The 27478-nt window shown below is 36.6% G+C and overlaps 1 protein-coding gene across 3 annotated transcripts in view; it reads right to left on the reverse strand.

Annotated features, from left to right (window-relative positions):
- The window catches only part of gabbr1b (gamma-aminobutyric acid (GABA) B receptor, 1b), a 282328-nt gene that overhangs the window by 151159 nt on the left and 103691 nt on the right, over positions 1-27478 (reverse strand). The gene's annotated exons all lie outside the window — the stretch shown is intronic.

Here is a 27478-nt window from a genome sequence, read left to right on the forward strand (position 1 = left end):
GTGAGGAAGAGTGTGGTAGAGCGAGGGGTACAGTGAGGTAGAGGTAGGTAAAAAGAGACAGTGATGTTCAGCGAAGTATAGTGAGGAAGAGTGAGGTAGAGCGAGGGGTAGATGAAGTAGAGAGAGGCAGAGAAAGGTAAAGTGAGGTAGAGTGAGGTAGAGCAAGACAAAACGAGGTAGAGGTTGATAGTAAAGCACACAGACTAAAAAAAAATCAAGCGTCAAAAAACTTCAAGGAGTTTAAATTAATTTTAGGTCCTGATTTATCGTGTTTCACATTGATCAGGATATCAAACAGTGTTATTCTCATTTTTCTTTATCGCACATTCCCCAGTCCAGATCAAATACAATTATGTCTGAATCAATTACATTCAGTACTGTTCAGTATGGTTCTCTCTGATTCAATTTGAATCAATGTAGCTCAGTTTAATCTGATTTAATACAATTTGATTCAATTCATTTTGATTCATTGCATTCCTTATCATTCTTGGATTTCAGCCACTCCCTGCTCTTAGAGCTAAAGGAACACAAAAAAAACATTATTTTTGAGATACAGTTCATGGTACTTACTTTTATTTAACCCTCTTGTCGTCCTCAAATGTACAAACACCCTTCATCTTGGTGTCTATTTGTTTATAGTAGATACTCAATAATTTATAGTAGATAATGAATAATTTATATTTATTTAATAATTGATAGGCTTTGTTCACATTACAAGCCTAATTGCTCAAATCCGTTTTTTGCTCAGACCGGATTCGCCTATCCTGACGGTTCACATTTAGAAATTGTGAAAGTGATCTGTATCTGTGTGTAATGTGAACAAATATGTTCCTGAAACGCCTCACATGCGCACATTGATACGTGTATAAACGTCGCCTTCTTCACCAACAATAAAAAACATATTTGACAGACGACTCGTAGCTTTATAAAGGGAAATGGATGCGTTTGTTAGCAGCTCATACGTGGAGAATCTTTTGCTGGAGTGGAGACACAGCAAACAGCTGGTCTGAAGTACATGCTCAGGTCGAGGAGGTGTAAAAAGGCCAGGTGGTTTGCTTTTGCTGTTTTTGCAGCTATAACTGCACAGCTGCACCAAGAGATGTGTGGGTATGAGAAAGAAGCCGGTAGCGCATGCGTAAAAGGAAAAAGACACAAGAATTCAGATTTGACTGTTCACATTCAAGTCGCATGTCCATGGATCGGATACGTATCCGATTTAGAACCACATATGACAGTGACTCAAATCTGATTTGAAAAAAAAAAACAAACAAACAAAGAAAAAAACGGACTGGCACGTTCACACAGCCATGAAAAAAATCAGATCTGAGCCACACTGAGACAAAAAACTGATTTCAGCCTGATAATGTGAATGTAGCCATAGTTACTGAATAATTGACAATAGATACTGTATAATTCATGGTTTCTGAATAATAATAGTAGATTTTGAATAATTTATTATAGATTATGAATAATCTATAGTAGATACTGAATAATTGATAGTAGATAATGTATAATTCATAGTTGCTGAATAATTAAAAATAGATTCTGAATAATTTAAAGTAGGTTGGGAATAAACTATAGTAGATACTGAATAATTCATAGTTGTTGAATAATTCATAGTAGATTCTGATTAATGTAAAGTAGGTTATGAATAATCCATAGTTGATACTGAATAATTTATACTAGTGTCAGGGAATGCAGGCAGGAAGACGGGGAGGCAGAGGTAATCGCAGGTAATAAGAAATATATATATTTATTAAATAAATAACAAAGAAACAAATAAACGAATAAACAAAGAAACAAGTAAACACGGAAAAAAGAAATAAACCAAACTAAACGAGGGTGTAACTATAACATAAACAAACTAGGAACAGACATAATAAAGATATAATAAAGTTAAACAGGGAGGCAAAACAAAGAAACAAACTAATAACTAAAACTAGACTGAAATTAACTAAACAGGGCAAGGAAAACAAAGGAATAAACGAGATACAAACAAGGGAAATAAACTAGAATACACAAGAAGATGAACAAGGAACTGATGACTAAGGCAACAAACTCTGAGAAACGTGGAAAGACAAACTACAGGAGTTGGTGCAAAGACCGACAGCCAACACTGACACAGGAGGACTATTTAACACACACAGGAAGTGGAAACACCTGAGGCTAGGGGGCGGAGCTACAAATTAACACAGGTGGAAAACTACTGACACAGAAACACAGGAGCACAGGTCACGTGGGGCAAACACAGGCACGAGGACAGACAGGAAACAGGGCCAGGACGTGATATCTAGATTATGAATAATTAATAGTTTCTGAATAACTGATAGTAGACACTGGATAATTTTAGGTAAGTTACTAATAACTGATAGTAGATACTGTAGAATTTATAGTTGTTGAATAATTCATAGTAGATACTGAATAATTTATGGTAGATACTGAATGATACATAGTAGATACTGTATAATTTATTATAGTTACTGATTAATTTAAAGTAGGTTATAAATAATTCATAGCAGATTATCTATAGTATGTACTGAATAATGTATAGTAGATACTGAATAATTATTAAAATTTAATACGTAATTAATAATAGAGTGTGAATACATTTTCCTAGCAATTTATCAAATTAGTATATTATTCTAAATATTTTACAGCAGATATATGAAAGATACTGTTATTTTTTTTTCATATTACTACCAAACTCACCACCTTGATTCAATCTTTTCCCTTCTTTCCCCTTTAAAAACCTTTTTGTCAAACCGTGTTTTTCTTACTGCTCCAAGACCTCCTCCACTTTCTCAGTGTCTCTCTCTGTCTCGCTCTCTCTCTCCTCATTGTGGTTGAGTGTAATAATGTTAATGTGATCTGCAGCACACCCATAAAACACACTCTAATCTGGTTGGCTGTCTGTGAGTGCAGTGGAACCAGCGCTGCTATTTCTGGCGCTGACATCCCTCATGTTTATGGCGCATCTCTTATGATGCTGTTGTCATTGGAGCGCTTATTTCATTGTTGGAGAGTGTGATTGTTTTACCACCATCACGGCTCCGCACAACAGCAGGTGAGGGAATTAGCAGGATTGATGCAGCGGTATTTCCAGGTCTTCCACACACACACACACACACACACACACAAATAAACATAAAGAAAGAGGCAGAGGGAGAGAAGGAGGAGTGACAACATAAATCACATTTGGTTGCATCAGCATCCTCTCTGTGGTGAAGCTGCAGTAACTGCCTAGTGTGTAAAGTCTATTAGAGAGGGTCAGAAAAAAAAGGAGGGGGGAAAAAAAAGGAAAAACATGTAGCTTGCGAAAGAGTCCATTACGTTTTTGCAGAAGTATTGGAATTGCAAGTGCATATAAATGACTTCATAAATGCATGCTGACGCAAAAATGGAATATAATCCATTCATTTATGAGTCTGGGTAAAAGCCAAAAGATCACTGCAGAGTAACCGTATTACAACAAAAGCCTCGCAGGCGCAAAGATGGATAAAGCAAGAGCTACGGAGGGAGTGGGAGAAAGAGAGAGAGAAAGAGAGAGAATAAGACGGAGGAAGAGAAAGAATTTAAGAGAAATGCTTCTTTGGCTGGATAATGTACACAAGAATAGCAAAGCCTGATAGAAAGTGGGTCAGCAGCACCAGTAATAACACCACCAGTTTACATTTACTTATTTAGCAGATGCTCTAATCCACAGCCAAGAGTCAGGGAATAAGTCTAACTCATATATAATACCATGCTTTCTAATATGTATTCTATATATACATTCACTGCAATGAAGGAATTTACTGACCGGATTGAAACTTCATGAACTGACTGAGAAAGTCAGCCGATCATCCTTAACCCTTGTGTGGTGTTCATATTTTTGTTGCTCGTTTACTTTGTTACTTGTATTTAATTCAGCAACATTAAGCAATTTTACATTAAAATGCTTTACACATGCTTGCTTCACCTAAATTGCAAGCAATATAAACAGCTTACATGGTTAATATTTGCCCTTTACCTTTCTTATGTTACATTTCTTTTAAAAAGTGCTACACTTTTTTTATTAGTTTATTTAATAAAATGTAAAAGAAAATTAATTAAACTCAAGATATGAGTAGAAACTTTGTTTGTTTCAAATTTACAAATGAAGCAATGTTCATTAGCCCTTGGCCAAACATACTGTATGTAATATAAATGTGTGTGTGTGTGTGTGTGTGTGTGGGGGGGGGGGGGTGGGGGGGGGTTGTGTACAGTGTGTGTTTATCGAAAATGTGTTTTGATAAATGTTTTTCACAAAAAATGAGCCAATGCCAATGAGTTTGAGAATATATTTGAGAATATTTTTTTTGTATCATTTCATTAAAAATGAAAACGGGTCCCACAGACCCGAACACCACACAAGGGTTAAGGACGACTCCTGCTTTTGTCTTTCTGGGGCTTGTTGAACGAAAGCGATTTGCAACCTTTTCCACTCGCAGTTTTGCAATTTCTGTTTTGTACTGTACTGTTTTTGTTCTGTTATTTGTTTGTTGTTTGTTATTTGTTTGTACTGAGCGGGTCAACCCGAGTAGGATGGGTTCCTCTGACTGAGTCTTGGTTCCTTCCAAGGTTTCTTCCTCCTAAAGGGAGTTTTTCCTTGCCACTGTGTCACCATAAAATTGGCATGTCTGTGGTGCTGCTCCTAAGAGTAATAACACCTGTTTTTCTCTGTAAAGCTGCTTTGTGACAACTTTTGTTGTAAAAAGCGCTTTATAAATAAAATTGAATTGAATTGACTATATATATTTTTTGCATTTTTTTTGGATATCCCGTAATTCATTTACTAAAATCTGCACTTAAAACCATATTATTAAACATAATAGAAGTTCTACCTTAAAGATTAAAGATTTTAATCAAATATATCTGACATTTAGTACAAAATTGACTTGTGCCATGACAGAGAATACATTTTATTCTCTCTAATCTGTAGAGCATTATAGTGATTTGATTGTTAAAAAGTAATTACAGCTGATATTAAGACGTTAAATGTGTATGTGCTTGCGTTGTGTTCGTTCTGTATTACAGGCACTTTGACAGCCCAACATTATGTAAATGAGGCCCTACCTTTTCTAAACAACAGGACTATGCTGGACCACATGCTGCTGTCCTCATTAGGAGCTTACCTTAAAGACACAGATAATATGCCATGCCCAGGCACATCACCAGACCCTCCCTGACTAAAAATGTATAGGATGCTATTGAATACATTATTAATACCTATTTCACCTCTACAGTATGCTATTTCATTGAATTATTATTATTATTATTATTTTTTAGTTTTAGTTTGGGGAGTATGGACTGTTAACCTGTGTTTTTTATACAATAAAAAAATAAAGTAATGTAACAACAAAAATCTACCACAAAACTATAGCAGTGCATGTAGTGCATGCCTATAAACTGAAAACAGACAATCAAAAGTAAATACAGTAAATAAAAATACAAATTAGACTGCTTTTTCACAATATGTAGTTTTTTAATTGTGCAAACAATTTTGGCAATATATTGCATACCACACAATATAGCACACCCCTATCTGAGAGCACAAATACTTTGGAATACAAGCTGCATGTAGCTAATTCCTTTGCCTTAAAAGATATTCAACTTAATGCCATTAGGAATGCACATCATCTTTTACTTTCTGAACCATTCACAGTGATAGAACTTTTTTTTTTTTCCCCCATTTTTTCCCCTCGGTTTACACGGCCAATTGCCCAAACCACTCATTAGGACTCTCCCTATGACCAGCATTGCCTCAACACCAGGAGAGTGAAGACCAACGCATGCCTCCTCCGATACATACTTTTTGAACTGCTGCTAATGATGCAGCTCTGCAGAGTAGCATCACAGCGCTCAGCGACTATCAGCGGTTCTGATACATCAGCTCACAGACGCCTCGTACTGGAGGACATCACCCTTTAGAGTGACGTGGGGAGAGAGCACCATCCACCCACCCAGAGAAAGCAAGGCCAATTGTGCTCTCTCGGAGCTCCGGCAGCTGATGGCAAGCTACATGAAGCTACAGGATACGAACCAGCGATCTCCTGATCATAGTGGCAGCGCTTAGCCTGCTGGACCACTCGGAGCCCTGAGTGATAGAACTTTTAAGTAAAGAGTATATAGCTACAGTAGGCAGTTAAGTACTGTATAGACAGTTGAGTGACGGTTGAGCAGAGCTGAAAGAGAGGAAAACTGATGGAGTGATGGAGTACTCAGAGTGTCTGGCTCTGTGGATTTAGACGGCGTGTGGATCGTTCCTCTCCTGTGCCTCCAGCCGGCCACTTAACCTGCTGGAGTGGCGGGATGATGGAGGTGGAGCGGGTCAGCGGGACACGCAGTGAATCACAGCTATAATGACAGCAGAAGGTGCGGCTCTCGATCGGCAGCTACTGACCGCTCTACTCTACCACCACAGCAGACCCCCGAATCATCAGCCTGAGACCGAGGGGGCCGTCTGAAAGCAGAGGTGAGTGCACGCGATGACCTTGAAGGGCCTGTGATCAATGCTAATGGAGGCTGCTGTCAGCTGGGTGGGCTTGGTCATTTGGTTTGTTATGAAGATGTGAAAGTGTGCAAGTGTGCTCGTGTGTGTGTGTGTGTGTGTGATTATTGGTTTGAGAAGCACGTCTGGTCTGTATGGCGAGGCAAAGATAATAGATCAGTAACCGTGCAGGTCAGTGTCCTCTACTGAGCCACAAAGAAGAATTGCGCTGTTAAGATACGAACGCGCCAAAGTCAGAGCTCACCTGCCTCTTAAAGGGAGTGGCAAGTGATTGGTTTATTTTACGTTATGTCCAAAACATACCCTTTGTTAATTAAGAGAATTATTTCATGCCTTTTGCGTTTTTTAAGCTGCACAAGGCTTATTTTTTGTACCCTAGCCTAGCGATACCAAAGACACACCCACACGCCCTAAATCAGTCTGCACGATCCACATTTGAACGGTCATTCCATCGTTTTTCATTCATTTTAAAATGTCTAGTTGTGGTCTCTAGTATGAATGAATGCCATGTGAGCTGTTTTTTTGTGAACAAAAGTGCTTTGGTGATCCGGTATAGTGGTGCTTTAATCCGGTAAAGGATGTGGGCAGGGAGAAACGCTAGGATTTCGGCTCTTGCTCATGAATATTCATACATGCAAATGTAACGCATCTGATTGGCTAACAGCGCTGTGAGGCAGCGAGATGCAATGTCAAATGTTACTTTGCAACATGTGTAATGCCCTGCTAAATGCAGTTCAGCCACTGATCTAGTCTTAGTCTTTGTTAAACGCAGAAATTCCCCGGAGATCCTATGTAAACCTATAGATACTTAGAAGTCGGTAGTCCAGGTCCAAACAGTTTAAACCTGAAGTGTACTTCAGGCTTTCTACTGGAGTGGGTCTCCAGAACCAGGTTTGAGAAACAATTCTACTGCCCAAAAAGTGTAGTGTTGGACTAAATATCATTTTAAATGGAGATTTCCCCAACAAAAATGTAAATTTAGTCTATAACCAGGTTTAATTCCCATTCTGTAGTGTATTATCACACACCTAACAGTCAATTCCACTTTAAACTAAACAAGACACACTTTCTGGCAATCCTTGGACAGATCCGTACAACATCTGCATGGACATCTGTATTTCCTGCCATTAGATCAGAGTGTATACAGATTGCAGCTCATCTGCCATGTTTGTAAGCATGTGTCCTGATTTGTATTGTCATTTGCACTGTCAACTGTCGCTTCATATCCAATCAGAGGACAAAATACACTAACCAGCAGAACCAATCAAAACAGAGATTCTGCTTTAGAGGCCTTTCACAGCATATTTCAAAACGTGCCTTCAGACACAAAGAAGATAGAGTACACTAGTGGCTAATGGCTACTTCAGACTTAACAAAAAAAAAACAAGATGTTCTTCAAGGACAGAGCAGAGAATCTACAAGTGCGTGCTGAGGGCAATGATGAGGAGGCTGGAGACAGAAAAAGAGCTTATCAGCCTCCTGTTGAGAAAAATGGTCATAGACCCATAAAAACACACAGTACAGATTTTAAATGACCTTTATTACTCTAGCTCTAACTAGTTCACTGTTCAGATTATTCATTCATTAACATTCATGCCATTTAGCCATTGAGCTAGACTGAAACGTTTATAGCATCCAAGCTTAAGTTAACTTATGTAGGTTTTTTTGTAATATTTTTGTATCTGTGTGTTATTTTTGTCTTTAACATTTAATACATGTGTTCAATAACTAGTGTTATTGTACAGCTGAGGTTGTACTGAATTGAATGAACAAAAAATAATTACAGATACTCAATTGTAGATTAATACATATATAAAGTTAAGAAATGAAGGTCAGCCAATCTGAAACAATTTAATACATTTGAAAGTATCCTCAAGTGCAGTTGCAAAGACCATCAAAACATTATGATGGAACTGGCTCTCATCAGGACCGACCCAGGAAAGGAAGACCAAGAGCTACTTTTGTTCTACAGGATAGTTTCATTAGAGTTACCAGCCTCAAAAACAGCAAGTTAACAGCTCCCCAGATAAGAGCCACCTAAATGCTTATCAAAGTATTTTGGTTTTTTTTAACACTTTTTATTGCTAAATGATTCCTTATGTGTTCCTTTATAGTCTGGATGACACACATTTCACATTTCTAGCAATATAGAAATCAATATTGCAAGCAACAGTAAAAACATGTCTAAATCGTTCATTACATAAACTGCCAAACTGATATAAATCAATATCATGTCCCATGACTTATGCCATGTCTCATGAAAGCTAAAGATCACTACAGTGACACTGCAAACTGCAATGTGATTCTCTGAGAGGCGTTCTATGAGTGCCGTTATCAGCCGGTAATGCACTGTAACCGACTGTAGCTCTACATGTAGTATTACTCCGCCACATACAGATAACCTTACAACAATTTAGCGCTTACAAGCCAAAGAGTGCAACTACAAATGTACAATATTTGTTCTATACACAGTATGTGTTCAGGTGTTTAACTGGTGTTAAACTGGTGTAAAACTGAGCTCATACTGGAACAGAGGACACAGATCACGTGGTAATTTGTAATATGTTCCAGAGTTACTGTGAAACATATAAAAATCTGCCCTGTAGGCCAATTTCAGGTCTGGCAGGGTTAATTGGATCTACTTGTTGCTGTTTGTGAGCTCCAGAGTCATTATCACAGCTCAGGATGATTGATTTCACCTAATGTTTAAACTGCATTTCCAATACTAAAACCTCTGGCTCTTTTTTCTCAGTGAGCTCAGTGTCATCCTGCTGAAAAAAAAAGAGTGGGTGTTTCTGCTGTTTGTAAAGCGGTTTAAGGAATTTATTACTGAACTATTTCCTTTCTGTTTCTGTCAGTCCGGGCATGCTTTGATGTCAGCATGTGCTTTTTTATGTGCTTCAAGGATTGCAGCAAATGCAGCGGAAGAAAAAAAAAAGATAAGAAAAAGCTAAAACCCGGCTTTGTAATACTAGATTCATGACACAGTGTTTTTAATTATGTTTGGTATATACACGCAGGGCTGTTCCTCCAGACACTGTTAATTCGAATTAATGTGAATATATTAATAAAGCGTGGTTCAGACAGTGCTGACACCAAAGAAAGGAAAGCACAGCAGACAGAGAGACAGACAGTCTGAGACAGTGGAAATGGAGGGTGAAATAATGCTGTCTGAGACTGCTGCTTTACAGGATGCTGCAGTAAAATACTTTCAATGAATGAAAGGCTTTTCTTGAAGAAAAAAGACGTTTTGTCGAGCTATGGTGAAAGCTTGATTTAGTACCTTAATAGCAGCACTCTCACAAAGTCTCAGACTGAATGAAACAGGAAAGTGTCTTTTCATAATGTGGTTCACCTGCATCCTATTGTCCAAACCATGAATGCCTTTAAATACAGTGTTTCTTTTTTCACAATGTTAGAACCTGTTGCTTAATAGAAACGGACATAGCCTATAAAAAAAGTATCTGCACAAATCAGATTGATCTTGTTCCAAAAATTGCAGTTAATCCCAATGTTAAAATTCTAAGATATTTGTCACGTCCTGGCCCTGTTCCTGTCTGTTCTCTTGTCTCTGTGTGTTATCCCCACGTGACCCGTGCTCCTCTGTGTTTCTTCCACGGTTATTTTCCACACGTGTGTCTCATTTGTAGCTCAGCCCTTTCCCCAGTTGTTCATTGTTTCCTGTTTGTATATATAGTCTTCCTGTGGCACTTTGCCCTCGTCGGTCTTTGCACTAACCCCTGTTGTTTTGTCTCTCCGTGTTTATCTGTGTTTCATAGCCCCAGTTCTTGCTCCGTGTTTTCCTCTGCTTATTTCTTGTTTAGTTTTCTAGTTTCTTGTTTATGTCCTGTTTAGTTCCTAGTTTACTCCTTGTATATATCCCTGCCTTTTTTAGTTAATTTTATTCTGTTCCTCATTTGTTTCTTGTTTATTTTGTTATTTATTGCTCCCTGTTTATTTATTGTTTACTCCTTTGTTTATCATCGTTACCCCTCCTTGGTTTTGGTTTGTTTCTTTGTTCTGTGTTTATTGTTTTTTTTGTTTATTTGTTATTTATTTATTAAACATTTCCCTTACCTGCACTTACGCCCACCTCCTCGTCTCCCTGCCTGGGTCATCCTTGACAATATTGTTTTGGATAAACTGTGGTTATCCAGTTTTTAGGCTGAACATTTTACCATAGAGCACTATGTACATACAACATTGTGACATTTAACCCCTGTGGTGTTTCCCTTGTGGTGTTTCATCAAATTATACTAAAAAAAAACTAACTAACTAACTCAAACTCATTGGCATTGGCTCCTTTTTTGTGAAGTACATATATCAAAACACATTTTTGATAAACACACACTGTACACACCACACCCCCAACACATTTATATTACATACAGTGTGTTTGGCCAAGGGCTAATAAACATTGCTTCATTTGTAAATTTGAAACTAAACAAAGTTTCTACTCATATCTTGAGTTTAATTCATTTTCTTTTACATTTTATTAAAAAACTAATAAAAAAAAGAGTAGCACTTTTTGAAAGAAATGTAACATAAGAAAGGTAAAGGGCAAATATTAACCATGTAAGCTGTTTATATTGCTTGCAATTTAGGTGAAGCAAGCATGTGTAAAGCATTTTAATGTAAAATTGCTTAATTTTGCTGAATTAAATACAAGTAACAAAGTAAACGAGTAACAAAAATATGAACACCACACAAGGGTTAAGTACCTTATAGCACACTGTTGCCTTGGGGCAACAAACCTCAAAGCAACCCCAAAGCTTCCAAAAAGTGTTTTAACATTATATTCTCCTAAACAATTAAATAAAAGCCATACAGTACAGTACCAAATATATGGTTAAAAATGTGTGATAATGTGTGCTGTTAGATATCCTGATATCGATGTGAAATTTGTAATGTAAATTTTAATTTACTATTAATAATGTTATTGTAGCTCTTACAATGAGTTTTTAATGAACACTCTTATCAAAATAAAAATAAAAATATGATTTAGCTTACAGCCCTACCATAGAGGGCTAATTACTGGTTAGAAATAGAACTAAAAACTGGACTAATTTGGTTGGGAAATTGGAAAACCTAGAAATTACAGTGTAATAAATAATATATATTTTCCCTACATTAAAAAAATGCAACCCCAAAGATCACAGAAAGTGGGGTTAAACATAATGTTCGCCAAAAAGGAATACATGGTCATAATGCTGTTAGATATCCCAATATTGACGTGAGACACATTAAACAAAGTTTAAACAAACATAATTCAACCTCTTCTAAGGTTTTTCAGCACTTGGCTTGTCCCTCATCTGTCCCAGTTTAAGAAGTAGTTGCACGTGGGTAACACTATTTTAATTTACTATTCACTATGTTATAGTAGCTCTTACAATGTGCTTTTCATTAAAACCTGTATCAAAATAAAATAAAAACACGATTAAACTTACAGTCATACCATAGAGGGCTAATAACTGGTTAGAAATAGAACTTAAAACTGGTCTAATTTTGGGAGAAAATCGGGAAAACTAAGAAATTACATTGTGATAGACACTATATTTTTTCTCTACAGTGAAAAAAAGTATATATTTTAATCCTTTTAATAGCTGGGGATACCCCTTAGCATTAATTAGTATTAATTAATGTCTCACACCTTCATCAAGGACTTTTGGTGCACTACTCCTTGTAGAACTGCTTTAGCTCATATATATTTCAGCTTCTGCAGATACTAAAGTTTGGGAAAATGGACAAGGTCATTTCAAAAGTTTAAATTTCTGTATTTAAAACCATTAAGATATTAACATGTTGCGTGCTGTGGATCATTGTCTAGTTCTGTCTTGTCTAGAATCAACTGTTTTTCAGTTTCAGCTCAAAGAAAGAACACCTGAAATTAACCAAAAGCATAAACAAACTACCACCACCATGCTTCACAGTTGTTATGAGGTTCTAGATTTAAAAAGCAGTCTTCCAGACATATCAGCTCCATGGTAGTATAAAACAAACTCCAATTTACATTAGTTTGACCAATAACATATTGAGCTCTTCTCATTCTTCAGATGTTGCCAGTTCCTGAACGATTGTCTTGTTCTATGTAAGAGAGTCAAAAACTGGGTTTTAAACTTTCTCAATTTGAACAGTATGGCTCTGAGTGTAGTTCAGTAGAGTCCTAGAGCCTCAGAAATGGCTTTGTAATCTCTTTCAGGGTGATAAGGGTTCACAGCTTTTTATATCCTTAGATCTTCAAAAATCTCTCGCCTCTATCTTTTCTTCTGTAGGACTGTGCGCTGTCTAGTTCACTCTGATTTAAAAAACCCTCAGTAAGAGTTGGATGTACATAATGTATGTATTTAGCAAAAGAGACTGCAAAGAGCAGGCTGAAATATGATTCCACTTAAGAGACATGCTTCAGAAACTTTGTGAGTTTGGCTAAAAGTAAGAAAGAAAAAAACTCATCTATAATATGTGGTTCAAAACTCTCAAAAATACCCTGAAACCCATTTATTAGAATGTGTTCTCGTAGATATGAGGCCCAACTTGCTTCCTTATTGCTATCTTACACCCTGCCAACAGTCTATTTTATTTGTACTTTGTTTCCCGCTCGAGCTTTTGGTATGCTTGGTCAGGTGTGAAAGCTGTATTTGAGCTCACAATTGGTCAAGAGAGTTGATGTGTAATCTTGCTGAAATTGGTGGTCTGGGCTTCGCTTCAAGTGGACTGCTGTGAATGTGGAAGCTATCCACTTCTGCCACAGTGTGTGTGTGTGTGTTAGTGTTGGGTGATACAGCGTCAAATCAGTATCACATGGAAATTGAACGTTCTACCTCAATAATAATAGATGTACAACTATTTTAGTGAATGACAGACACATCAAATATTAGACTGTATTTAAAATGAGCACAAAATTGGTCCTGGAGTTGGTTGTGTATTCAGAACTAGGCCTGTCATGATAACAACATTTTCAAGGCCGATATATTGTCCCAGAAATTATTGTCATTTTAAAGGGTTCCTGCTTCTGGGCTCCCAAAAGAGCTTTAAGACAGTGTGCCACAGTAATAATATACTAGCATAAAAATATTAATACACCATTTTACAGACATTGGGCCTCCAATATAAATATAAAAATATGTAAATATCCTAATAATTAAATCAAATAAAGTACAACCACCCTGGGACTCTGTGGGTTCAAAGACTGTACTAAATACTAAATAACACAAAGTAACAACATTTAGATTAAAGTAACATTTAAATTAATTCAACTTTTTTTTTTTACACCAAGGCACTTGCAGATTATTTTTTCTGATCATATATGTATATGCTATAAAACACAAATCAGCATCCAAAGACATACGTGTTCATATAATGAAAGACGCAGATGGCTCAGCAGGCCAGAGCTTATGCTATAAATGTATATTTTAAAATAACTGTCAGACAAATTCCGAGCATGGAAACCCAGCATGTTTACTGTGTGGGGCTTGGGGTAGGATCTTTCTGGGGAAACAATATTTATATTGTCGCTGTCCAATAAAAAAAAAAAATGTGAAAAAAAAAAATCTCCAAAACACCAACTTTACAGGAGAGAGAAAAAACCTTGGAAACTTTCAATGGAAGTCAATGTAAAACGAGATTATATCAGGTCATTTTGAAGAGTTTCTATTGGTCCGTTCATCAAGAAATTTTAGCAAAGTGTAGGGGACAGTTTGTCTGTTCAAATTTTGTAGTAAACTAAAAATCGACAAAAATGGAGATAAGTGTTTCTCATTGGACAGCGACGATATTTAATATTCAGTTTGGAAAATAGGGCTGGATGGTTGTGCTTTAAATGAGATCTCTGTTTTGAAACATAGTAAACATACCGGCTCATTTGCGTTGATGGTTCTCCTTGCGCTCACTTGGTTTAAAGCCAAAATACTCCCACAATACTCCTGCACCGGAGCCTTAAGTCCATCAGGACTATAAACCTTCTAAACCTTCTCTACAGTGGTTTAGTTTAGAGAAAGTCCTATTAGCCTCGAATATGTTCGCAAGCTAGCGTTCGCTTTGCTGTGTGTATGTGTCTAGACGCCATCACGGATACATAAGCTCCGCCTGCACTACACTGATTTCCGAACCAATAGATGTCGCTGATGAACGAACAGATTCGTCGTAAGCTGGTGAGAGAGCAGCACAGCACGACTCGCTCTCATAAAAACAAACTCACGCACCCAATGGCTGTTATCGACGTCTGCAAAAATTATCGCGGTTAAAAAAAATTATCGTACGATAATTTGATAGCATAGTTATCGCGACAGGCCTATTCAGAACAATGTGAACGAGTCAGAGGCAAGACTTAGTAACATCACCTTTGGAAGAAATTACAGCTTGCAAACAATCCTACAGCAGCTAGAAGTCTGTCAGATACTGAAAACGGATTTTTTCCCACTAGACATTTCAGACTGTGTCTCGTTATGTTGTCCACTGGCAGATTTTGAGGTATGTTTGGGCTCATTATCTCATTTTTGAAGCCATTCTTTTTTCAGCTTCAGTCTTTTAACAGATGGAATGATATTTGCATTCAGAAATTCCTCTTTTACAACACGTTATTAGCAGTATTGGCAGAGCAGAGCCACTGGTGGCAACACAACCCGAAAGCATGATATAGTTTTATTTTATGTCCAAATGTACCTTGTATAATGAATGTGGCCATGTCTGTTCTGTTTTAACTTCATTTGGTCCTACGGCATTTGCTTCAAAAACTCAAAATGTCCTGTAGAAACTTCAAACATTGCTTTTTGTGATGAGGTAAGGTCAGAGGCGTGCAGACATAGCCATCAGGTGCTAAAGCACCACCAACTCTGGCCTTTATCAACCAAAGTGCCCTTTTGAAACTTAAATATTTTTTTAAAAAGTAAAAAAAAAAATTAAAAGTTTAAAAAATATATATATTATTATTATTAAGATTTTACTGAGGCCGGTTTGAAATGATCTTTTGAAAACCTGAGCGATTAAAAACGAGTGAAAACAGAATGCCCTGAAATCAGCTCGCACACACCCGACCTCTCTCTTCCTCTGTCACGTGACCCCGCGCGGTCGCGCGCAAGGCATACTAGATGTGGTGCAGCAGCAGTTCAGTTCAGCGAGTCTTTAGCACAGCACACACGGAAACAGATAGGCTTCCAGCCGCTCTAGCCCAAATCAATGATAGATAACGTTTTTTTTTATAATGAAGTGTTCCACATGCGCAAAAAAGTGCCCTTTTTCCCCCCTGAGCACTTGCCCCTCAAAATGTCTGTGCACGCCACTGGGTAAGGTTGTTTGTTAGCTGTGACAGAAAAGGTGGATGACCCTCTTCTCATGCAAGACTTTGGTAGTTACATGGGGTATTGATTTGTTCTACCAGAATACAGTCAGTTTTCTCTGAGAGTTTTCTTGGTCTCCAGACCTCGTATTGATCTCTACAGTTCCTCAGAACTGAAATTTCTTAAGAACAGTGCATTACAGAAACCACACGCTGGAAATGCTTGCTTATTTGCTTATAGCCTTCCCTTACTTTCACAGAGCAACTACTTAGAGGAGCTCATGCTCATGCTAATAATCAGTATTAGCAAGTACAGCGTTTGATGTCAAATGTCAAAGAATTTATAAAACGTGGTCATTTAATTCTAGTTGGTGACATGCATCAGGCATGATTGGCTAATCTAAACATTTGTAACACTTGTAAAAATTCACAAGCTTTAAGCCACACATGAAATTTGGATGTTTTAAGTTTATGTTATGCAAGACAAAGTATCTGTGCATTAGGATTTGTCCACAAATAGACAGCTCTGGAAAAAATTAAGAGGCCACTTCAGTTTCTGAATCAGTTTCTCTGATTTTGCTATTTATAGGTATATGTTTAAATAAAATGAACATTATTGTTTTATTCTATAAACTACAGACAACGTTTCTCCCAAATTCCAAATAATAATATTGTCATTTAGAGCATTTATTTGCAAAAAATTAGAAATGGCTGAAATAACAAAAAAAGATGCCGAGCTTTCAGACCGCAAATAATACAAAGAAAACAATTTCATATTCATAAAGTTTTAAGAGTTCAGAAATCAATATTTGGTGGAATAACCCTGGTTTTTAAATACAGTTTTATGCATCTTGGCATGTTCTCCTCCACCAGCCTTGCACACTGATTTTGGATAACTTTATGCGACATCTTGTGCAAAACTGGCTTGTGATTATCCATATTCCTCTTGATTATTTTCTAGAGGTTTTCCATTGGGTAAAATCAAAAACGCTCATCATTTTAAAGTGGTCTCATATTTTTTCCGTTTCTTATTTTTTTTCCATTTTTTCCTATTTTTGTTTTATATTTGATCAGATTCTTCATATGATACATAAATAGTCACAAAAATAGTCAATTGTATAAAATTAGTTATAAACAAATAAAAAAACTAAACAAGGCAAAACAGGAGAGGTAATCAGACATATATCTATTTTATAGTCTCAATTATTTTTTATTTGTAGGTAACAGACAAGTACACACTATACAGCATCTTTTTTACCCCATATAACTCCCTAGCACTGTAGATTTAGGGATTTAGTTTCACACCTAAAAGTCCTACATTCATATGTCAGTTCCTGTTTTAGTTCATAAAATTGTAAACACTTTATTTATATATAATATATTTACAGACATTGTTAATTTTGGTTAGGGTTTTTGTTTGGTTAGTTTTGGTTTTACACCACAGTTTACCAAGGGAATAAAGAACTTCCTGTCCACATCCTGTCAGCATCATGAACATTTGCTGCATTTCACAATATGTGACAATGACTAGTTTGTAGAAAGGTTTGCTGATATTGTTGTTTTTATCAGTTTAGAGAGTTGTTTTTAGGTGTTGAGTTAAATTGTGCCTGCCTACCAGAAACTGACTCCACTTAAAGCTCCACTAGGTAGGATTGAGATTTGGTGCTCGTGGGCTCCCCCTACAGTTGCAGAGTGTAATAAATGTTTCAGGCTGATTAGTTTCTCTTTCTCATTTTCTGGCTTTCACAGACATATTGGGTCTCTTTCCAGCTTCTGCCAGAGTGTCTGTATGTTAGTTTGTAAAGAATGAACCAGTAGATCTTGTAGAACTGTTAGAACTAAAGGTCGGAAAGCAGGTCGCAGTTCTGGTTTGAGCTCAGAGGAGCTCCGTCACAGACACGAGAGCACCGCTATTCCTCCTATTACACCCAATGCAGCGCTGTAGTGAGTTTCAAGCTGTAACTTTACTTCTTTAAAAATATCAAAAATCAAGGAAATCCTACCTATTGCTGCTTTAAGTGCATGCATATCACACATCACACCCCCTGATTTTTTATTTTTTTAAATTCTGTTATAAAAATGGTTAATCTACAGTTACAGTAGATACAGGAGGGTTCGTATTCATACTGCTGTATTATGCCTGTTTTCATGAAAGGGAGTCAGATTTCGGCAAAACACTGGTTCTTTTTCTTCTTCTATTGTTTAACGGTGATGATAGCCTGCATCCACTTCCTATAAGTTGCCCAAAAGTCTGAACCTTCCAAAATAAAAGTGCTTTCACACTGCAAAGAAACTGAACTGGACTCAGAACGACTCTTCTGGTCTCACCAATTTTAGGTAATTTAATCCAGACTGTGGTTCACTGCACCTTTCACACTCAATAGTTTAGCCCAGCAAGGCAGATAGGACAGAAGCCTTGCTTTCCTGTTTCACACTGTTTCTATATAAAAAAATATGGGAATAGGTTTGAACTTGAACTGCCTTGTTATGCCAAATAATGAATAATTTATGAGAATTTTACTAGGTTTTAATTGTGAGAACCCATTTGGCTAGACTGTCTGAGAACTTACTGTCATGTTACATAAAATACTTATGTAGTGGTCTCACATCTACCCATTTAATACCCAGAACCTCAGGGACCGTAAAAGAAAGCTTCACCACTTCTTTAAAAATGTAGCAACACTGCTGACCTTTCCATGACCCTCCCTCAATGTTACATGGCTGCACAATTTTTATTGATTTTTTATCAGGTTTAAATTTAGTGTGTAATTACTTTGAATAATACATCTCTGGAAATAAAAATAAGAGCCCACTTCAGTTTCTGAATCAGTTTCTCTGATTTTGCTATTTAAATATATATGTTAGAGTAAAATGAGCATTGTTGTTTTATTCTATAAACTACAGACAACATTTCTCCCAAATTCCAAATAAAAATATTGTCATTTAGAGCATTTATTTGCAGAAAATGAGAAATGGCTGAAATAACAAACAAATATGCAGAGCTTCCAGATCTAAAATAATAAATAATATATTAAACATGCTCATATTCATATTCATACATTTTTAAGAGTTCAGAAATCAATATTTGGTGGAATAATCCTGGTTTTTAATCACAGTTTTCATGCATCTTGGCATGTTCTCCTCCACCAGTCTTACACACTGCTTTTGGATAACTTTATGCCACCCCTAGTACAACATTTCAAGCAGTTCAGCTTGGTTTGATGGCTTGTGATCATCCATCTTCCTCTTGATTATATTCCAGAGGTTTCCAATTTGGTAAAATAAAAAAACTCATCATTTAAAGTAGTTTCTTTATGTTTTTTTTTTTTCAAAGCTGTATGTATTTCAAATGTGCTTTAAATTTCACATTGTTTAAGAGATATTAGACGTGTTTTTGTATATTTGGGTGCATGGTAACTAGGTGCCAAATTCATCATAGTTTCCAATCTACCTTTTTCCATCTGTCCATCTCAGCAGAAGGGCTGTGTATTGGCAAGAACTTTGCAGTGTTATATGCATCATGGTTTAGGAGTTGGGATTCAATATATTGCAATATACTGCGATAATGTATGAAAGCTGATATACTGTGAATGTTTAAATTAAAATGTAGAAAAAACTCTCATACTATAAACAATACACTATTATATTTATATAACCTGAGTAAAGGAAAGATTATGTTTGTATGCGATAACGAAACCTGGATCTAACAATGAGTACAACACTACTATCTAGTGAGCATGGTTAAAAATAGCACACAATTAACCACTGTCGTACACCAATATTTACAAATGTAATTTAATCTTTAAAAATTTGTTCAGTGTTTTTTTTATCGTTTTTTGTAAATTATAGTATTCAAAAACCAAATATTGCAAAACTTCAATATGTCAATATCTACTTGCACTCCTACTCAGAGGGTTTGTATTTTACACTGTACAACTTTAGATCATGAACATTTAATCTAAATTCTGCAAAGCTTCGAAAAAGCCCAAGTGTGGCTGATCCACGGACAGGTTAATCAGTCACCCCGCTACATAAATAAATAAATAGCTGAAGCTTCTGAGAGCCTGCAGGGCTGCTGGACGGGACAGAGGGAGTGTTTGTGTAGCGAGTCCACAGATCTGATCTCCTTTCATTTACTTGGAAAGCGAATCATTTATTGACAATGTTACGTCAAGATGCTTCTTGGAAGATAAAGTGGTTTTCACAGTACATTACTGTATTCTTGTTAAAACACACCCACACATTCTCTTTCCTCTCTTCTCTCTCTCTCTCTTTCTCTCTGTCACTCTCTCATGCACGCTCTCACACACACACATAGATTTGCTGCACTATACTAATGTGGACTGCCATTGTTTTTTGTCACTTTAGTTTCTGAATCAGTTTCTCCGATTTTGCTATTTATAGGTATATGTTTGAGTAAAATATAAACTACAGACATTTCTCCCAAATTCCAAATAAAAATATTGTCATTTTGAGCATTAATTCACAGAAAATATGAAATGGCTGAAATAACAAAAAAGATGCAGAACTTTCAAACCTCAAATAATGCAAAGAAAACAACTTCATATTTTAAGTTTCATGAATCAATATTTGGTGGAATAACCCTGACCTTTAATCACAGTTTTCATGCATCTTGGCATGTTCTCCTCCACTAGTCTTACACACTGCTTTTGGATAACTTTATGCCACTCCTGGTAAAAAAAAAAATCAAGCAGTTCAGCTTGGTTTAATAGCTTGTGATCATCCATCTTCCTCTTGATTATATTCCAGAGGTTTTCAATTTGATTAAATCAAAGAAACTCATCATTTCAAGTGGTCTCTTATTTTTTTTCCAGAACTGTATATACTGTCACGGACAAAAGGATGATAGGACGTACGTAAATGCAGGTAATATTTAATAAAAATGTAACAATATAACTAAAAGCCTAAACTGAAAACAAATGTGTGGAAATAATGCAAAACAACAATAAACAAGACTAAGAAAACACAATGATGAAAAACAGACAAGGAAAATCAAACTTAACTAGAACACTAGACTGTAAGTAACAACACTAGGAAGACTAAACAGAGGAAATATAACAAACTAAGAACAACCAGAATGAAAAACATACAGACCAGAAAAGTGTGCAAAGCATATAAAAATACAAAAATACAAAAAAACTCAACGAGAACTCTGAAACAAAGGGGCCTATATACACAAAGAGGATGAGGAACACCTGGGACAGGTAACAAGGGGGCGGGGTAACAAAGAGGACAGGAGGGCACTCTAATAACAGGGTAGGGCTAGGGCAGGGACAGGACAAAACACAGGGCCATGTGCTAGTGAGCACATGGGGAGGAAAACAAAACATGAGAATAGAGGGCAGGAACAGAAAGGACCAAAAAATAAGAGGAAAAAACAGACATGGGCTAAGGTGTGACATATACACCATACCACACTCCAAAGAACAAGTACTCAGCTCGCTGATACACTCAAACATATATAGGTTTGTGTTGTTTGGTCACTTCTGAATATTATATAAATGCCATATGGTATTCTGATACAAGAGGGGACCTTTCAGTAAACACACACACACACACATATACATACACACACACACACACACATACATTGAACATTACCTATAATAAATATCAACATATAGTAATGTAGAAGGTAGAACTGATGCTTTAACACTGAAATGGCTTTTTGAGCAAACAATCAAACTCACATTGATTTAAACCCTCAAACACAAAAACCTTCACATCTGACCAGAACAGCCTTCACATAATGACCTTTATCATGCAGAGACTTCACCAGAGAAAGAGAGAGAGAGAGAGAGAGAAAGAGAGAGAGAGAGAGAGAGAGAGAAAGAGGTTATGAGAGAGAAAAACGGTATAAGAAGGAACAAGAAATAGCCAAATAAAATGAGAGAAGACGAGCAAAAGGGATGCCTAGAAAAGGGAGATAAAAATAGAAAAGGGGGATAAAAATAGAAAAGGGGGATAAAGAAAGGAAAATAACTATGAAAGAAGGAAGAAGTGAAAGTAAATTTAGTAGAGAGACAAAATAAAGGAATAGGGAGAGAGTGAGAAAGTAAGAGCAAGAGAGAAAGAGTATGATTTAGTTTTACAGGGGAATATAAGGATATGTAATTATAATTATAGTTCCTCAGACCCTGGTAGCAGAAATAAGCAAGTAGTATTAAACACAGCACCAACAATATAGTGAAAAAGAGAGAGCGAAAGAGAGAGAGAGAGAGACAGACAGACAGACAGACGGCACGAGTGAAAGAGAGAGGGCAAGAGACAGAGAGAGACAGAGAGACAGATGGCATGACCAAAAGATAGAGAGAGAGAGAGAGTGAGAGAGACAGACAGACAGACAGTGCGAGCGAGAGAGAGGGACAGACAGATGGCGCGAGCGAAAGAGAGTGAGAGAGACAGACAAACAGCGCGAGCGAGAGAGAGAGCGAAAGAGAGAGAGCAAGCAAGAAAGAGAGACACACAGATGGCGCAAGCAAAAGAGAGAGGGAAGAGATAGAGAGATACAAACAGATGGTGCAAGCGAAAGAAAGAGGGCAAGAGATAGAAAGAGACAGACAGACAGATGACCAAAAGGGAGAGAGAGACAGAGAGAGAGAGAGTGAGAGAGACAAACAGACAGACAGCGCGAGTGAGAGAGAGAGAGAGAGAAAGAGAGAGAGACAGGGACAGACAGATGGCGCAAGTGAAAGAGTGTGAGAGAGACAGACAAACAGTGCGAGCGAGAGAGAGCGAAAGAGAGAGAGCAAGCAAGAAAGAGAGACACAGATGGTGCAAGCAAAAGAGAGAGGAAAGAGATAGAAAGAGACAGACAGACAGATGACCAAAAGAGAGAGATAGACAAAGAGAGAGAGAGAGACAGAAAGATGGCACGAGCAAAAGAGAGAGAGCGAGTGAGAGAGACACAGTATGAGCGCCTAACCCTGCGTTTACACTGGAAAGCGACTGGCGATCATTCGTTTCCTATGTCAGTGCAGCGGCAGTGTGTGAAAGGTTTAAATGATCTGCATTTCTGCACGCTCTCTGCTTGTGTTCTCAAGCATCCAGTCAGAGCTAAACTTAGTCACTACTCACTGCTCACTACTAGTAACAGTGCTACAGCTACACTTTCCGGGTTACATTCACCCGTAATTATTACCCAAGTTCAGTAAATTAACTGATTTTTATTACTGACAATCTCTAATGTTCTTCAGTAATCAGATTATGAAGTGCATTGTGTAGCATTGCCAAACACACAGTCTGCTAATTTTCAAATAAAAAAAAAATAATTACAGCTATAAGTGGGATATATGATTGGTCATTAGGGGTGTGACGAGATCTCGTGCCACGAGATTTAAACGGACGATATTTCTCGTCAGGCTTAAACCTGTCTCGCGGAGCAAAAGAACAGTTAAGTGTGGACTTTTTAAGTGGGATCTGGCAACCCAGTAGCGGTAGCGATAGATTATGATGGCTGAGCAGTGAGAGCAGCTCTCAGCAGAAGAGGAAAATTCAGGCATTTGTATATAAGAAGCTTCTGCTACTTTAAAGTTGTATGTCTGGCTGCATTTTGGCTCCAGTGGAAACAATAAACGGTAACAGAGTGACCAACAAGACACAAAACATATATAAATACTGTAAGTAAATCATACACGTGACTGTTTCATAGGCAGGTATACTAATCCCTTAGCTCTGTACTGTATTTAAAAAAATGTCCTGTCTCTGTTTGCACTTCAAGCATAGTCTTAATGTGACTGAATATGGTTATGCATAGTTAAATTACAAGAGATTTAGGAGAAAAAAACACAAACCCTAGTCTTAATATGACTGGTTGTGGTTTGCACTTATTGTTTGCACTATATAAGACCTAGAAAAGTTTTATTTTTTATTCTTATTTCTATTTCTTATAGAATCAATGTGTGAGAGAAACCAGTCTGTTAAATTTGCGTTATATGATTTTGTCAAATAAAACTCTAGTTTTTCATTTTTTACGTTTTCTTTAAAATTTTATTTCTAAATCTCGTCTCGTTCTCGTAAACCCAGTATCATGTCTCGTCTCGTGATATTAGTGTCTCGTCACACCCCTACTGGTCATCATTCTCTAATACTTTATCATTGTACAAATTACTCTATATATATTTAACACAGATGTCCTGAACTAATATTACTGTACTCCACCTCCCCATGTAAAACTAATCAATCAAAGAGAGAGAGCAAGCAAGAGAGGGGAGGAAAAAAAAGAAAGCCAAGAGAGAAAAAAAAAGAGATGTAGATGAAGAACGAGAGAGAGCAAGAGCAAGATCAAAAAGGGTAAAAATGACTGAGTGAGCAAAAGAGAGAGAATGAGAACAAGAGAGAGAGAGAGAGTGTAAGAGAGAGCTCTCACTGTGTGTGTCCTTTGTTAATTAAAATCCTCTAATGCTGCCTGCTGCCTGTTGGGTTCAAACCAATCTCAGCGTTTCAGCTGAAAAAAGCCGATACCTCCATCTCTCATGTTCAGTCTGGAGAGAGAACAGTCCAAACAGCCATTCCCAGCTATTACCCAAAAATCTATAGCAAGAGCAGGGATTTAATTACACTCGCTCTTAGTATTAATCTCAAAACAGTCAATATATGAGACAGCCCTCTCTCATCTACTGAAAACGACTGAGTGCACGATCAGAACTCAAGGTATCCGTCCGCCGTTCCGCACACTGTACCCTCACACTGTTCCAGCGTAAATGAGGCTTTGATCATTTACACAAATTACACATATCTTGAGAGAGCTGAGAATAGCCTGCGTATGGATACGACACTGTTATAACAGTAAAGTGGCTCTTATTCAGTGTACTTGATTGGCTGGAACTGTGTATTTTTTTTTTCTAATGTGGAAAAATTCTAAAATGATTAATGTTATTTATATGATTCTACAGAACCCCTGGAAGGGATATGGCAAGATACCATAAGCACCAAAACTATGTAACGAGCCCACCTATGGGGTGAGCACCAGATACTACAGGTATTGAATATCATTGCAATAATTAAATTCAAAAATAATACTCACATCAATTTTTGATAATTATGGCTTACATATCAGAAAAAAAATATTATTATAAAAGACCAACTGCCAGCTCAGCGTCTACCAGAAAATGTTACAGCATTTACTACTTCCCTCTGCTGAGGAGCTTTATGGAGATGCAGATTTCATTTTCCAGCAGGAACTGGCACACTACCCACACTGCCAAATGTATCAATTGTTTTTATATAATACTCTAATTCATCATTCATAACATTGAGCACAATAAACACATGAAATAGATTACTTGAATATATCCATTTTTTTAGATGCACCTGTATGTGGTGAGGAACAGATATTATGTAGTGAGCACTAGATACTATGTGGCCCAGTGAACAATTTAAGGCACTGTATGCCTCATTTTTAGAGCAAGTAAACATAATAATAGAATATTAATATATTTTCAATGTTCTACAGCTACACAATCTAAATTCACCACTTCTTTTGTTCTGAATTCATCACTTCTTTTATCAGGTCAAAATTGACCTCAGACAGTTTTAATTGTGTTAATTTGAATAAAACATTTTATAATACACATTTGTGTTGGATAATACTGGGATCACTATGCTATGCTTATCATTTACTAGCTTCAAAAAAACTTTCCCCTTTAGGTTCCAACCTAACAACACAACACCTGTCCTAATGTAAGAACCACTGATAGTTCATCACAGAAGCATGAAATAAGTGAAGCATACACACTGACAAAAATTATGCGTAAAATTTACTTAAATTACTTAGATTTACTTAGGTTTCGCAACTTTCTGCATTCGCTTATTTTAAGTAATTTAAACTTCATGTAAATTTAAGTAGTTTCAATTCAAGACTTAAATGTTACATAGAGTAAATAAGTGAACTGAAGTTCAGTCAATCCTTTCTTTCAGTAAACTTTACTTCATTTATTTTTGCTGAATTAATCCTTTCTTTTAGTAACCTTTACCTAATTTCTGCATACAATATTACCTAATTACACTTACTTAATCTTTACAATATTATTATATATAATTTTAGTTAAAACACACATTCAAATATTTACATAATCTCAAAGATTTATTTTGTTATTTGCACACATATTACACTGTCTCAACACATGGATGCATGTAATACATTCTTTTTAGTATACTAGTATAAAGAATATATTACATGCCATCCATGTGTTGAGACAGTGTAATATGTGTGTTCTAACTAAAAATATAAAAGAATTCAGGAATTATAATATATTATGCATCATAAATTGTCATAATTTGAGTAATATTGTATAAATGAAGTAATTGTAATTAGGTAATATTGTATGCAGAAATTAAGTAAAGGTTACTTAAAGAAAAGATTGATTCAGCAAAAATAAATTAAGTAAAGTTTAATAAAAGAAAGGATTGACTGAAGTTTAGTTCACTTTTTTATTATATGTAACATTTAAGTCTTGAAACCGAGTTGAAGTTATTTACATGAAATTAAATTTACTTAAAAAAAGCAAATGCAAAAAGTTACAAAAGTTTTATTAAGTAAATTTTACGCATCATTTTGTTCAGTGTACTTTACTAACATATTTCATTCTAATCATTTTCTGAAGGTTCAAATTGCTGGGGTCAAACTGAACCCAGTGTTAGTAAATCTGAGGAGAACAGGAGGATAAAACTGTTTAAATTCAAAGCTCTGATTTTTTATTTTTTTTTTTCTCAATGGGAATTCACCACTAAAACCACTTCGGTTTCTGTTTTATGCTACAGTCAGCATTTTTCCTCAGATAAAACAATCACCTCTAACAGCAGTGAGCGTACAGCAGTTACAGCAGTCATAAATGAAGAAGTGTGTGGGCACCTGGCTGCTCTGACCTTTTGCTGACTTTTATGTTGACCTATTGGAAGGATATGTTTAGTATCAAGGTGGTGAAAGCGAAAGTGCATTTGGCCCAATGGCTGTATAAATCTCAGACTCCGGTAGACCAACATAAACATCTTAACATCTTAAACAACCTTTACTGAGTTTAGAGGGCAGCCTGAAGAAGCAGAAGCAAAGTGTGTTCTTTCAGTGAATACCCAGTTTGTCCAGTAAGTGTAATGTTCCAAAAAGTGAAATTTAAGTATGTTTTTACAAAATAAAATTACAGAACCAATAAAGCTAAGAGACAAACTGAAGCTACTAAATTCCATTTTTTAACCCCTAAGCTTTCCCTAAACATTTTACTATACTTAAAGCCAGTGGCGTGCAGTGAATATAGTGGGTACCCCTTCTGCAAATCAAATCCCCCCCGAATAATTTACGATTAATCAGCACGTACCCCTTCAGCAGAGCGCTCAGAAGGGGTTAGACAGCCATGGCCCTGCCCCCGGAGTGAAAATCATCAATCTGATTGGTTAGATTGTCCTATGACTCATTACTACACCCTTCTCAAAATCAGGAGAAGGGTCCACGCAGACACGTGAGCAGAAGCCATTTTAAACAGCTTTGATTGGTCAGTACCGCTGTCAGTCAGACGAGAGTCCTGTAGCAACTGAAAAACACAGACTAATGCTTTGAATTAGTTGCTGTTTTTTATTTTAGCTAATTTATAAAGTAAGTCCATACACTTACAATAACTATAATATATATTTCCTGATTAAATATTGTGTAATAATTTACATGC

This window comes from Astyanax mexicanus, chromosome 3 (genome assembly GCF_023375975.1).
Source record: "Astyanax mexicanus isolate ESR-SI-001 chromosome 3, AstMex3_surface, whole genome shotgun sequence".
Classification (NCBI taxonomy): Eukaryota; Metazoa; Chordata; class Actinopteri; order Characiformes; family Acestrorhamphidae; genus Astyanax; species Astyanax mexicanus.